Below are 13,295 nucleotides of genomic sequence, written 5' to 3' on the forward strand. Positions count from 1 at the left end.
AGAGCTTTTCTAGTCCAACCCCCTGCTCAAGCAGGAGACCCTATACCATTCCAGAAAAGTGGTTGTCCAGTCTCTTCTTAAAAGGCCAGTGATGGAGCACCCACAACTTCCGAAGGCAAGCTGTTTCACTGGTTAATTATTCTCACTGTTAGGAAATTTCACCTTGGTTCTAGGTTGTGTCTCTCCTTGATTAGTTTTCATCCATTGTTTCTGGTCTTGCCTTCTGGTAATTTATACTCAAGATGGGGAGTATACTCTTGTGTATATCCCCATGAGAAATATACTTCACAACATTTGTATTATCTTGTATGTGTCAAGACAAACTTTTTATATGCGATGTTTACAATTCACATGAAGCCATGGGTTGCTGGAAAAAAGATGGTAGATTTTTTTTTTAATTAAAAGTTTTACAAATTACAATATAAACCCACCCATCACCTCCCCCCTCCTCCACTTCCCAGAGCTGATTACAGGGTAACAAATAAACAAACATACTCTAGCTTACATAAACCAACTAAACTATCAATCAAAACCATAATACACTTTAACTCCTTCTCAAAACAAATATTAACAAATTAAGACAAAAATAATACCATTAATACTATTAATAATTATCTAAAATCTATTCAAAAGCAAGATAATACTTTTCAGTTTCATACTTCTTCTGAATATAATCAATCCATCTTCTCCAAACCATAATGAAAAAAGATGGTAGCTTGATTCAACACAAACTATAAACTGCAGAAGATGAATAAAAACAATCAGATCACATCCTGGCATAGTACGATATGTGAAACCTATCTTAATCAACTCATCATTTTAATCACTCCCAAAATTAAATAGGAATGGATTTCATTATTTTGTTATGGTATTTTGCAATTGCTACTAATCTTGGATGAAGAACAATGCAAAAGTATTTCAAAATACTAAATAATAACTAACAATCCATGCTTGCTACTTACCAAAATCCAGGGACAGTCCAGAACTGGGTATCATATGCTGGTTAATTGGCTACATTTAAATTGGGTCAAAATCTATATTAATAGCCTGCAATAAAAAATGAGCTTGCTTTATCATAAAATAACACTGATAGTGAGATATTTTCTAGAAAAAATTATCATCATAATATATTCATTTAATTACGTGCCAATGCAAAGTGATAACATTTACCTGATTACTGAAAATTTAATGAAATGTTTAAATCTGCCACAATTTCTTTTTAAAAAAACTTGTTTCTGAGGTGATATGATACTGAGGTGATTAAATAAACCATTGGTGTTTCAGCTGTGATGAACATACTTCACACATGTAAGACACTCCATTTCAATTAGTAAATGAAAAAAAAAATGTGAACAAAGATTTGCTGTTGCAAACTACTGCTTCTCTCTGCTATATCTAAACCAGCAGTTTTGAAGAACATAATGTCCTTACGTTTAATTTCAAGCCTCTGAAATGGAAAATTTCACTACACTGCAAAAACTATAGAAAGCTATCTCCTATGCCTCAGTACTTTTCTTGCTCTCACAAATGACCAAATGAACCTCTTTTACAGCTCTTACATAACTTTTGTTACATAAGCAAAATAACATTTTCTCCATAGTCACTGCTTTTGGTGTATGATTAGTCACTTTATAAAGGAAGATGTTTCCAACATGTAACAGTGATGGGGGAGGTTTCCCATTTCATTGATTCCAGTGATAAGACTTGGATGCTGTCATAAAACGATTATGCAAGTGGTGTCTGGCTTCTCTGCTTTTATGTTTTATTACAGTTTGTACTTGGCATGTTCTCATGAGTTCCTGAAATGGTACCTGAGTGTTTATTCTGATGTAATTCTCAATAAATTCAATACACGTGTGTACTTGAGTCAAGGTGGACTCCTGGCAACTACCTGGACCAGTCTCTGAAGTTCTCTTGGCAAGATTTTCAGAAGTGGTTTGCCATTGCCTCTTTCCCAGGACTGTGTGTGTGTGAGAGAGAGAGAGACAGAGAGAGAAAGGCACACACACACACACACACACACACACACACACACACACACACACAGAGCAAGCAAGAGAGAGAGCTCAAAGGTCATCTAGGACTAGGTGGCTTCATGCCTAAGACAGGCCTAGAACCCATGTCCTTCTAATTTCTAGCCTGGTGCCTTAACCATTGGATCAAAGTGTGTTTCTCAGTAGAGCTTACTAGTAGCTAAATATAAATAGCATTGCAACCTTACCTGAATATCTCACAGAGACTTTGGGCTGATCTGTACCACCCCAGTTGCCTCAATATGAACTATCATTTTGGAATCAGGTAGTCTTCAGCTTGTACCTACCCATGCTCTGCATCAAAAGTAGTTAATTTCCCTATTGTTGAGTCAAACAGGGCATTCCAATCTGCTGCCTGAGTTTCATTCCCTCTTATAAAAATGGTTGTCTTCCAACTGACTGGTGTTTGCTTTGATAGATCTTTCGCTTCCCCTCCCTTTCTACCTTCAATAGCCATCTTGGGCTGGGCTGTTTGCCAGGCACAAAAGGTTGAATTTTTTTCTTTTTTTTTAACAGGCGCAATAGTGAAATGTTAAAATACTGGCAATGCCCCTGTTTTTCTTTTAAACTGGGTGGATTGACAAATATTCTATAAATTTTCTCTTTTAACATGAAGGATGAGAAATAATAAAATTCTTATTTTTCCTCCTTCAAAGAAATACCATCAAAAAAAAAAAATTTTTTTTTAAAGATACCCACAGAAGAGAAAGCCAGTTTGCTGCATTGGTCAAGGCTTCTGACTAGAAATTGAGAGACCATGAGTCCTATCTTACTTTAGGCAAAAAGCAAGCTGGGTGACCTTGGTGTTCTCTCTCTCCCTCTCTCTCTCTCTCTCTCTCTCTCTCTCTCCCTTCCTCCCTCCCTCCCTCCCTCAGGAAGCAGGGAATGTCAAAGCATTTCTGAAAAACCTTGCTAAGAAAACTGCAAAAACTAATTTGAAGGTCCATGTGGGAGCACCAAGATACACACACATGAGAGAGAGAAACAATTGAGGTTTGTTTTTTTGACACATATATTAAAGATGCAGATGAGTCTACTAATCATGGGTGTATTATCCTCAGTCCAGTTAAAAACTTGGGCATTGCTGTGGTCAAGTAGACAAGAGGATTGAAAATAAATTCTTAAACTGGATTTTTTTTCTAGCCTTTATAGATATGGGAGAAAAGCAGTTGAAGGCTGCGATATAGAATCATTAAAAAAAAAGTTTCGTTTTTTTACTAAAGTTCTTTCTGTATCTGAAGTTTTATGAGAACTGTCACTATTGCTGCTACACCAGTTCATTTTTGACCATTGACTTTCCTTCTACTGGCTCATTCAATTCTTTAAACTTTGTTCTGCCTTTGCCGAGACTTTGCTAGGACTTGCTTTCCTGGGCTTAATCCAAAGATTTCAAATGACTGTGTAGAGATTAAAAAGAAAGGTTCACTTTAGTTGCAAGGTAACCCTTCAAAGTGAGTAGATAGATAATCTCCAGTTCCTAAACTATAAAAAAGAATACTTTTAGGCACTTATCGTTAAATGTTAACTTAGCCGTAAATAAAAAAAGTAATAATAATTTACCCTACATTTTACATTTTGCAAAAAGTAATTTAAAAAAAATACAAAGTAGGAAGAACAGAAAATACATCAAAACTACAAAAGATAAAATAAAGAAACAATTGTCACATATTAATCAAATGTTAAATCTAAATTTCTAAATCAGGAAAAAAAATAAAATGATAAATAAGTGATTCTATAACATTATGAAATATCACAAAATCTACACCATCAAGCAAACAAGGATATTTTTAGTAGATACTATAAAGTAGCCCTTTCAAAAATAGATATGTCACACATCTCTAGAATCTAATACTTAATCTCAGAATATTACTACTTTTACAATTTCTCAAAATAACATTTTGAGTAGCACCCCAGGGCTGAACCAACTATAAATCCTCAAAAGTAATCAAACTACATAAAATCAGGACATAATTTAACATAACATTAATATCTTTAACACTAAAAACATATCCCATAAATTCATTTATATACATTAATATTTCAAAAAGATATCTCTGGTAGTTAGATCAAATCATATGAATCAATGACCCTTCAAATTTTTTACAACAGTAGTAGGAAAAAATAATCAGCCATCCATCGTTTCAAATATGGTATTTGGAGTGTCTGATAAACTTAAAATAACATCATTGGTTGAACCAGTTTTAGCTATAGGTGAAAGTTTTAGTATTACATAATGTATATCATTCAGATGGGAAGCTCTCTGGCCTGTCGATTTTCATCAATTTTCTAATATTTCTTGGAGTGACAAAGGCATTTCTTAAAATATCAGTATTAACCTGTGAATATTAATTTGCCTTTAGTATTGATTAATATCTTGTTGATCAGTCTTGCCTTCCAATTTGTATAATGACATATATATATATATATATATATATATATATATGTAGGTCTTTGGTTGTTCGGGTTTTCTCCCACGTAAAATTGGAAGTGTCTTGGCGACGTTTCGACGAAGTCCCATTCGTCATCTTCAGGCTGGTGCTTTCAGCTTCGTGCCTCGAGCTGCAGTTCGAGGCATGAAGCTGAAAGCACCAGCCTGAAGATGACGAATGGGACTTCGTCGAAACGTCGCCAAGACACTTCCAATTTTACATGGGAGAAAACCCGAACAACCAAAGACCTACATACAAATAAATATATATATATATATATATATATATATATATATATATTATGTTTTCTGAGGTTTTCGCGGGTATTTGTATATAGGTCTTTGGTTGTTCGGGTTTTCTCCCGCGTAAAATTGGAAGTGTCTTGGCAACGTTTCGACGAAGTCACATTCGTCATCTTCAGGCTGGTGTTTTTAGCTTCTGCTTTGAGCAGCAATGTGTGGTTTTAGCTGTTTCTTCCTTTTAACTGCCAGTGAGGGTATGAACTGATTGGGTGGGAGCTTGGCTGTGTTCTGATTGGGTGGAGGTGTGTTCTGAATGGTTAGGGGCTTGGCTGTGCTCTGATTGGCTGGGGGAGTGTTCTGTTTGGTTGTGCTCAGGTTAGTCTGAGTTGCAGAGGGGTTTAAGATTTTGGGGTTAGGGAGTCGTTTGTCAATAAGGGCAGGTTTCCAAATGGCTGGTAGGCGGGAGGTATCATCTCGCTTGTTCATGCTGTGTGGGCGTTTTTCTATCTCGATGGCTTCTCTGATTATTCTGTTATTAAAATGTTCACTTTTGGCAATGGTTCTGGTATTTTTAAAGTCAATTTCATGTCCTGTGGCTTTAAGGTGTTGGACCAGGGAAGATGTTGGTTCCTCTTTTTTGACTGAGTTCTTATGTTCTTCAATGCGTGCACTTATTCTTCTGTTGGTTTGTCCGATGTATGTGGTGGGACAAGTGGTGCATGGGATTTCGTATACTCCTTGATTTTCTAATTCAATTTTATCTTTGGGGTTTCTAAGGATGGTGGATATTTTTCTGTTTGTGCAGAATGCTGTTTTGATGTTGTGTTTATGGAGGATCTTACTGATTCTGTCTGTGGTGCCTTTTATGTATGGGAGGAGGGCTTTGCCGTTTTCTTGTTCTTTGTCTTGGATTTTAGTGGGGGTTTCTTTTTGGATTAGGTTTGTAATCTTATTTCTATGGAATCCATTGGATGTTAGTACATTGGTGAGAGTGTGTAGTTCGGGTTTTAGGTGTTGTTCGTCAGCTAAGCGTTTTGTTCTGGAGATGAGTGTCTTGGCTACAGAGTTGATCTGTGCTGGGTGGTGGTGTGAGAGAGCGTGCAGATAGCGGTTTGTGTGTGTTTTCTTCTGGTAGATGGTGTGTCCTAGGGAGCCATTGGATTTCTTGTAGACTAAGACATCCAGGAAGGGAAGTTGGTTGTTAGCTTCTGTTTCCATGGTGAACTGTATTTTGGGGTGTAGGCTGTTGAGGTGTGTGAGGAAGTTGTCCAGTTTTTCTTTCCCATGTGGCCAGATTATGAAGGTGTCGTCTACGTATCTGAGCCAGAGTTTGGGTTTGTGATCCGATTTTTCTAGAGCTTGGGTTTCAAAGTGTTCCATGTAGAGGTTGGCAATGACAGGTGAGAGGGGTGATCCCATGGGTGCTCCTTCTGTTTGTTTGTATTTTTGTCCGTTATAGATGAAGTATGTGTTGGATAGGCAGTGGTTGGTCAGATCTAAGATGTGTTTGGGGGGGTTATATTTGTTTTGAATAGCTGTCAAGGCTTCTTTGATAGGCACTTGGGTGAAGAGGGATATGACATCGAAGCTCACTAGTAGGTCGCTGGGCTGTAAGCTTTGTTTCTTTATGATCTCTATAAACTGGAATGAGTTTTTTACGTGTGAGGTGATGGATTCTGCATAGGGCTGTAGTTGTTTGGCGAGAAATTTGGCTAGGTTTTGTAGAGGTGAGCCTATGGAGCTGACTATAGGTCTGAGTGGGGTTCCTTCTTTGTGTATCTTGGGGAGACCATAGAGTTTGGGGCATCTGGATGATTTCTCTCTGGGAATGATTCTTTGCTGGATCTCTTCGCTAATGGGGGAGGCTTTTATCTTGGTTCTGGTGGTTTTTTCCAGGTAGGTGGTGGGATCTGTATTTAGGGGTTTGTATGTGGAGTCTTGGAGTAGGTTGGTTAATTTGGTTTGGTAGTCAGATGTGTTCATAACCACCGTGGCGTTGCCCTTGTCTGCTGGTAGGATTATTATGCTGGTGTCTTCTTTCAGGTTACGTAGTGCTGTCTGTTCCTCTTTGGGTAAGTTGCTTTTGGGTGGCTTGCTGGTGCAGAGGATGTTGGTGATTTTGAGTCTGATTTGTTAGCGTCATCGGGGTTGATTTTGGTCAGGCTGGTTTCAACTCCACATATAATGGTTTCAGTGGGGATGTGTTTGGGAGCGACTGCAAAGTTGAATCCTTTGGAAAGGACATTGGTTTCGGCTTTGGTGAGGATCCTATCTGAGATGTTATGCACTGTTTGTTTCATGTGTGGCTGTGAGGGAGGAGGGGTTTGTTTCTGGCGTTCTTGTAGTCTTCGGAGTTTGTTGGTGTGTGTATCTGTCTTGAGGGTGGTCTGTGTTTCGGCTCTCCAGACGGCGAGTTGTTTGGATTTGTCCCAAAGTGCGGGGTGGATCTTGTTGCTGAGTTTGAGGTGGAGTGTGAGGAGATCTTTGTTAATTCGGTCTAGGAGGAATCTTTTTGTGTGAAGTTCATTTCTGATTAGGGCCAATTCTGTTCTTTTCAGGATCCGTTTGGTGGCTGCAGAGTTGGAGTGGAATTTCAGTTGGAAACATGTGGGGATTAGATTTTGATCTACGTAACTGCCGAGATCAAAATCTAATCCCCACATGTTTCCAACTGAAATTCCACTCCAACTCTGCAGCCACCAAACGGATCCTGAAAAGAACAGAATTGGCCCTAATCAGAAATGAACTTCACACAAAAAGATTCCTCCTAGACCGAATTAACAAAGATCTCCTCACACTCCACCTCAAACTCAGCAACAAGATCCACCCCGCACTTTGGGACAAATCCAAACAACTCGCCGTCTGGAGAGCCGAAACACAGACCACCCTCAAGACAGATACACACACCAACAAACTCCGAAGACTACAAGAACGCCAGAAACAAACCCCTCCTCCCTCACAGCCACACATGAAACAAACAGTGCATAACATCTCAGATAGGATCCTCACCAAAGCCGAAACCAATGTCCTTTCCAAAGGATTCAACTTTGCAGTCGCTCCCAAACACATCCCCACTGAAACCATTATATGTGGAGTTGAAACCAGCCTGACCAAAATCAACCCCGATGACGCTAACAAAATCAGACTCAAAATCACCAACATCCTCTGCACCAGCAAGCCACCCAAAAGCAACTTACCAAAAGAGGAACAGACAGCACTACGTAACCTGAAAGAAGACACCAGCATAATAATCCTACCAGCAGACAAGGGCAACGCCACGGTGGTTATGAACACATCTGACTACCAAACCAAATTAACCAACCTACTCCAAGACTCCACATACAAACCCCTAAATACAGATCCCACCACCTACCTGGAAAAAACCACCAGATCCAAAATAAAAGCCTCCCCCATTAGCGAAGAGATCCAGCAAAGAATCATTCCCAGAGAGAAATCATCCAGATGCCCCAAACTCTATGGTCTCCCCAAGATACACAAAGAAGGAACCCCACTCAGACCTATAGTCAGCTCCATAGGCTCACCTCTACAAAACCTAGCCAAATTTCTCGCCAAACAACTACAGCCCTATGCAGAATCCATCACCTCACACGTAAAAACTCATTCCAGTTTATAGAGATCATAAAGAAACAAAACTTACAGCCCAGCGACCTACTAGTGAGCTTCGATGTCATATCCCTCTTCACCCAAGTGCCTATCAAAGAAGCCTTGACAGCTATCCAAAACAAATATAACCCCCCCAAACACATCTTAGATCTGACCAACCACTGCCTATCCAACACATACTTCATCTATAATGGACAAAAATACAAACAAACAGAAGGAGCACCCATGGGATCACCCCTCTCACCTGTCATTGCCAACCTCTACATGGAACACTTTGAAACCCAAGCTCTAGAAAAATCGGATCACAAACCCAAACTCTGGCTCAGATATGTAGACGACACCTTCATAATCTGGCCACATGGGAAAGAAAAACTGGACAACTTCCTCACACACCTCAACAGCCTACACCCCAAAATACAGTTCACCATGGAAACAGAAGCTAACAACCAACTTCCCTTCCTGGATGTCTTAGTCTACAAGAAATCCAATGGCTCCCTAGGACACACCATCTACCAGAAGAAAACACACACAAACCGCTATCTGCACGCTCTCTCACACCACCACCCAGCACAGATCAACTCTGTAGCCAAGACACTCATCTCCAGAACAAAACGCTTAGCTGACGAACAACACCTAAAAACCGAACTACACACTCTCACCAATTGTACTAACATCCAATGGATTCCATAGAAATAAGATTACAAACCTAAGCCAAAAAGAACCCCCACCAAATCCAACAAGAACAAGAAAACTGCAAGCCCTCCACCCCCCCCCTCCCCCCCCCCCCCCCCAACACACCCCCCCCCCCCCCCCACCCCCCCCCAAAACCCCCCCCCCCCCCCCCACCCCCCCCTCCTCCCATACATAAAAGGCACCACAGACAGAATCAGTAAGATCCTCCATAAACACAACATCAAAACAGCCTTCTGCACAAACAGAAAAATATCCACCATCCTTAGAAACCCCAAAGATAAAATTGAATTAGAAAATCAAGGAGTATACGAAATCCCATGCACCACTTGTCCCACCATATACATCAGACAAACCAACAGAAGAATAAGTGCACGCATTGAAGAACATAAGAACTCAGTCAAAAAAGAGGAACCAACATCTTCCCTGGTCCAACACCTTAAAGCCACAGGACACGAAATTGACTTTAAAAATACCAGAACCATTGCCAAAAGTGAACTTTTAATACAGAATAATCAGAGAACCATCGGTAGAAAAACGCCCACACAGCTGACAATCGAGATGACCTCCCGCCGTACTACCATTTTGGAAACCTGCCCTTAAGACAAACGACTCCCTAACCCCAAATCTTAAACCCTCTGCACTCAGACTAACCTTAGCACAACCAAACAGAACACTCCCCCACCCATCACACGCCAACCCTAACCTTCAGAACACACCTCCACACCAATCAGACACAGCCAAACGCCCATCCAATCAGTTCTCCCTCACTGGCGTTAAAAGGAAGAAACAGCTAAACCACAGCCATTGCTGCTCAAGCAAGAAGCGAATAACTCCAGCCTGAAGATGACGAATGTGACTTCGTCGAAACGTTGCCAAGACACTTCCAATTTTACGCGGGAGAAAACCCGAACAACCAAAGACCTATATACAAATACCCGCGAAAACCTCAGAAAACATATATGTGTATATATATATATGTATGATAAAAACAAATAAGTTCGAACACCAGGATAACATTAAACCACAAACTGTTTAATACAAGTTCTGAGCTTTCATTGGCCAACATTGCCGACATTGTCAGAGCATAAAAGCAAGGTTGCTGGGAGTTCTTTTATATCACCGGTTGACTCTGCATTCGACTTTTCGACCTGGTGACTGGTCCACGCATCGTCTCTGGTAGTTTTATTTTTAAAGGATGCATTTGCTGCTACACAAATAGTTTCCAAGGTTGCTGTTCTTTTTCTACCTTTCTTCCCCCCAATCCCTTTCCTCGTGCGCATCCAACTATCAAATTGTGCCGGGTGCTTTTGCTCACCCTCCCCCTTCGTCTCCATCCCAAGCCATGTCTGTTCTTCCCCAGTGGGAACTTATTTATTTTTGTTTATTTGTGTTTTTAGCTTATGGCTTTACCCAGGATTCATATTTTTAATATAATTATATATTAAATTATATATATATATATAGGTCTTTGGTTGTTCGGGTTTTCTCCCGCGTAAAATTGGAAATGTCTTGGCGATGTTTCGACGAAGTCCCATTCGTCATCTTCAGGCTGGTGTTTTCAGCTTCGTGCTTCGAGGAGCAATGTGTGGTCTTAGCTGTTTCTTCCTTTTAACTGCCAGTGGGGGTATGAACTGATTGGGTGGGAGCTTGGCTGTGTTCTGATTCGGTGGAGGTGTGTTCTTATTGGTTAGGGGCGTGGCTGTGCTCTGATTGGCTAGGGGGTTGGCTGTGCTCTGATTGGCTGGGGGGGTTGGCTGTGCTCTGATTGGCTGGAGGAGGGTTCTGTTTGGTTGTGCTCAGGTTAGTCTGAGTTGCAGGGGGGTTTAAGATTTTGGGCTGCCTTGCTATTTTTTGGCTTCGCGTTCGTGGTCGTGCCTCATCTTCATGGAGGGTGTCAGTTTGCTTCATGCGTGGATTGGAGGGGTTTAAAGTGGCTAATGATGCAGCTATGGTCTGGCTTCTGGTTTGTGGTCATGCCTCATCATCACTGTGGCTTTGGGTTTGCTTTTTGCGGGGATGTGTGGTGGTGACATCCTGTGTGGTTTTTGTGAGTGTGGGTCTGGTATCATTTTTTGTGTTAGGGAGTCGTTTGTCAATAAGGGCGGGTTTCCAAATGGCTGGTAGGCGGGAGGTATCATCTCGCTTGTTCATGCTGTGTGGGCATTTTTCTATCTCGATGGCTTTTCTGATTATTCTGTTATTAAAATGTTCACTTTTGGCAATAGTTCTGGTATTTTTAAAGTCAATTTCATGTCCTGTGGCTTTAAGGTGTTGAACCAGGGAAGATGTTGGTTCCTCTTTTTTGACTGAGTTCTTATGTTCTTCAATGCGTGCACTTATTCTTCTGTTGGTTTGTCCGATGTATGTGTTGGGACAAGCAGTGAATGGGATTTCATATACTCCTTGATTTTCTAACTCAATTTTATCTTTGGGGTTTCTAAGGATGGTGGATATTTTTCTGTTTGTGCAGAATGCTGTTTTGATGTTGTGTTTATGGAGGATCTTAGTGATTCTGTCTGTGGTGCCTTTTATGTATGGGAGGAAGGCTTTGCCGTTTTCTTGTTCATTGTCTTGGATTTTAGTGGGGGTTTCTTTTTGGATTAGGTTTGTAATCTTATTTCTTTGGAATCCATTGGATGTTAGTACATTGGTGAGAGTGTGTAGTTCGGTTTTTAGGTGTTGTTCGTCAGCTAAGCGTTTAGTTCTGGAGATGAGTATCTACGGAGTTGATCTGTGCTGGGTGGCGGTGTGAGAGAGCGTGCAGATAGGGGTTTGTGTGTTTTCTTCTGGTAGATGGTGTGTCCTAGGGAGCCATTGGATTTCTTGTAGACTAAGACATCCAGGAAGGGAAGTTGGTTGTTAGCTTCTGTTTCCATGGTGAACTGTATTTTGGGGTGTAGGCCGTTGATGTGTGTGAGGAAGTTGTCCAGTTTTTCTTTCCCATGTGGCCAGATTATGAAGGTGTTATCTACCTATCTGAGCCAGAGTTTGGGTTTGTGATCCGATTTTTCTAGAGCTTGGGTTTCAAAGTGTTCCATGTAGAGGTTTGCAATGACAGGTGAGAGAGGTGATCCCATGGTTGCTCCTTCTGTTTGATTGTATTTTTGTCCATTATAGATGAAGTATGTGTTGGATAGGAAGTGGTTGGTCAGATCTAAGATGTGTTTGGGGGGTTATATTTGTTTTGGATAGCTGTCAAGGCTTCTTTGATAGGCACTTGGGTGAAGAGGGATATGACATCGAAGCTCACGAGTAGGTCGCTGGGCTGTAAGTTTTGTTTCTTTATGATCTCTATAAACAGGAATGAGTTTTTTACATGTGAGGTGATGGATTCTGCACAGGGCTGTAGTTGTTTGGCGAGAAATTTGGCTAGGTTTTGTAGAGGTCAGCCTATGGAGCTGACTATAGGTTTGAGTGGGGTTCCTTCTTTGTGTATCTTGGGGAGACCATAGAGTTTGGGGCATCTGGATGATTTCTCTCTGTGAATGATTCTTTGCTGGATCTCTTCGCTAATGGGGGAGGCTTTTATTTTGGATCTGGTGGTTTTTTCCAGGTAGGTGGTGGGATCTGTATTTAGGGGTTTGTAGGTGGAGTCTTGAGTAGTTTGTTATTTGTTGGTAGTCAGATGTGTTCATACCACCGTGGCGTTGCCCTTGTCTGCTGGTAGGATTTTATGCTGGTGTTCTTTCTTTCAGGTTACTAGTGCTGGGCTGTTCTCTTTGGGTAAGTGCTTTTGGTGCTTGCTGTGCATGAGGATGTTGTGTGATTTCGAGTCTGATTCTGTTAGCGTCGTCGGGTTGATTTTGGTCAGACTGGTTTCCACTTCCACATATAATGGTTTCAGTGAGGATGTGTTTGGAGCGACTGCAAAGTTGGATCCTTTGGAAAGGACATGGTTTCGGGCTTGGTGAGATCCTCTGAGATGTTATGCACTGTTTGCTTCATGTGTGGCTGTGAGGGAGGAGGGGTTTGTTTCTGGCGTTCTTGTAGTCTTCGGAGTTTGTTGGGGTGTGTATCTGTCTTGAAGGTGGTCTGTGTTTCGGCTCTCCAGACGGCAAGTTGTTTGGATTTGTCCCAAAGTGCGGGGTGGATCTTGTTGCTGAGTTTGAGGTGGAGTGTGATGAGATCTTTGTTAATTCGGTCTAGGAGGAATCTTTTTGTGTGAAGTTCATTTCTGATTAGGGCCAATTCTGTTCTTTTCAGGATCCGTTTGGTGGCTGCAGAGTTTGAGTGGAATTTCAGTTGGAAACATGTGGGGATTAGATTTTGATCTC

At 41.0% G+C, this 13,295-nt stretch overlaps 1 long non-coding RNA gene across 2 annotated transcripts in view; it reads right to left on the reverse strand.

Moving 5' to 3' along the window:
* LOC120316582 overlaps positions 1-2,036 on the reverse strand; it is an 84,262-nt gene extending 82,226 nt beyond the window's left edge. For both annotated transcript variants that reach the window (XR_005559003.1, XR_005559002.1), the window contains exons 1-2: positions 963-2,036; positions 163-367 (exon numbers count right to left, since the gene is read on the reverse strand). This is a non-coding gene — a long non-coding RNA (uncharacterized LOC120316582). The remainder of the gene's footprint in view (positions 1-162; positions 368-962) is intronic.
* Positions 2,037-13,295: the final 11,259 nt, after the last annotated feature.

The sequence above is a fragment of the Crotalus tigris genome, unplaced genomic scaffold (genome assembly GCF_016545835.1).
Source record: "Crotalus tigris isolate CLP2741 ecotype Arizona unplaced genomic scaffold, ASM1654583v1 scf7180000019423.1032690, whole genome shotgun sequence".
NCBI lineage: Eukaryota > Metazoa > Chordata > Lepidosauria > Squamata > Viperidae > Crotalus > Crotalus tigris.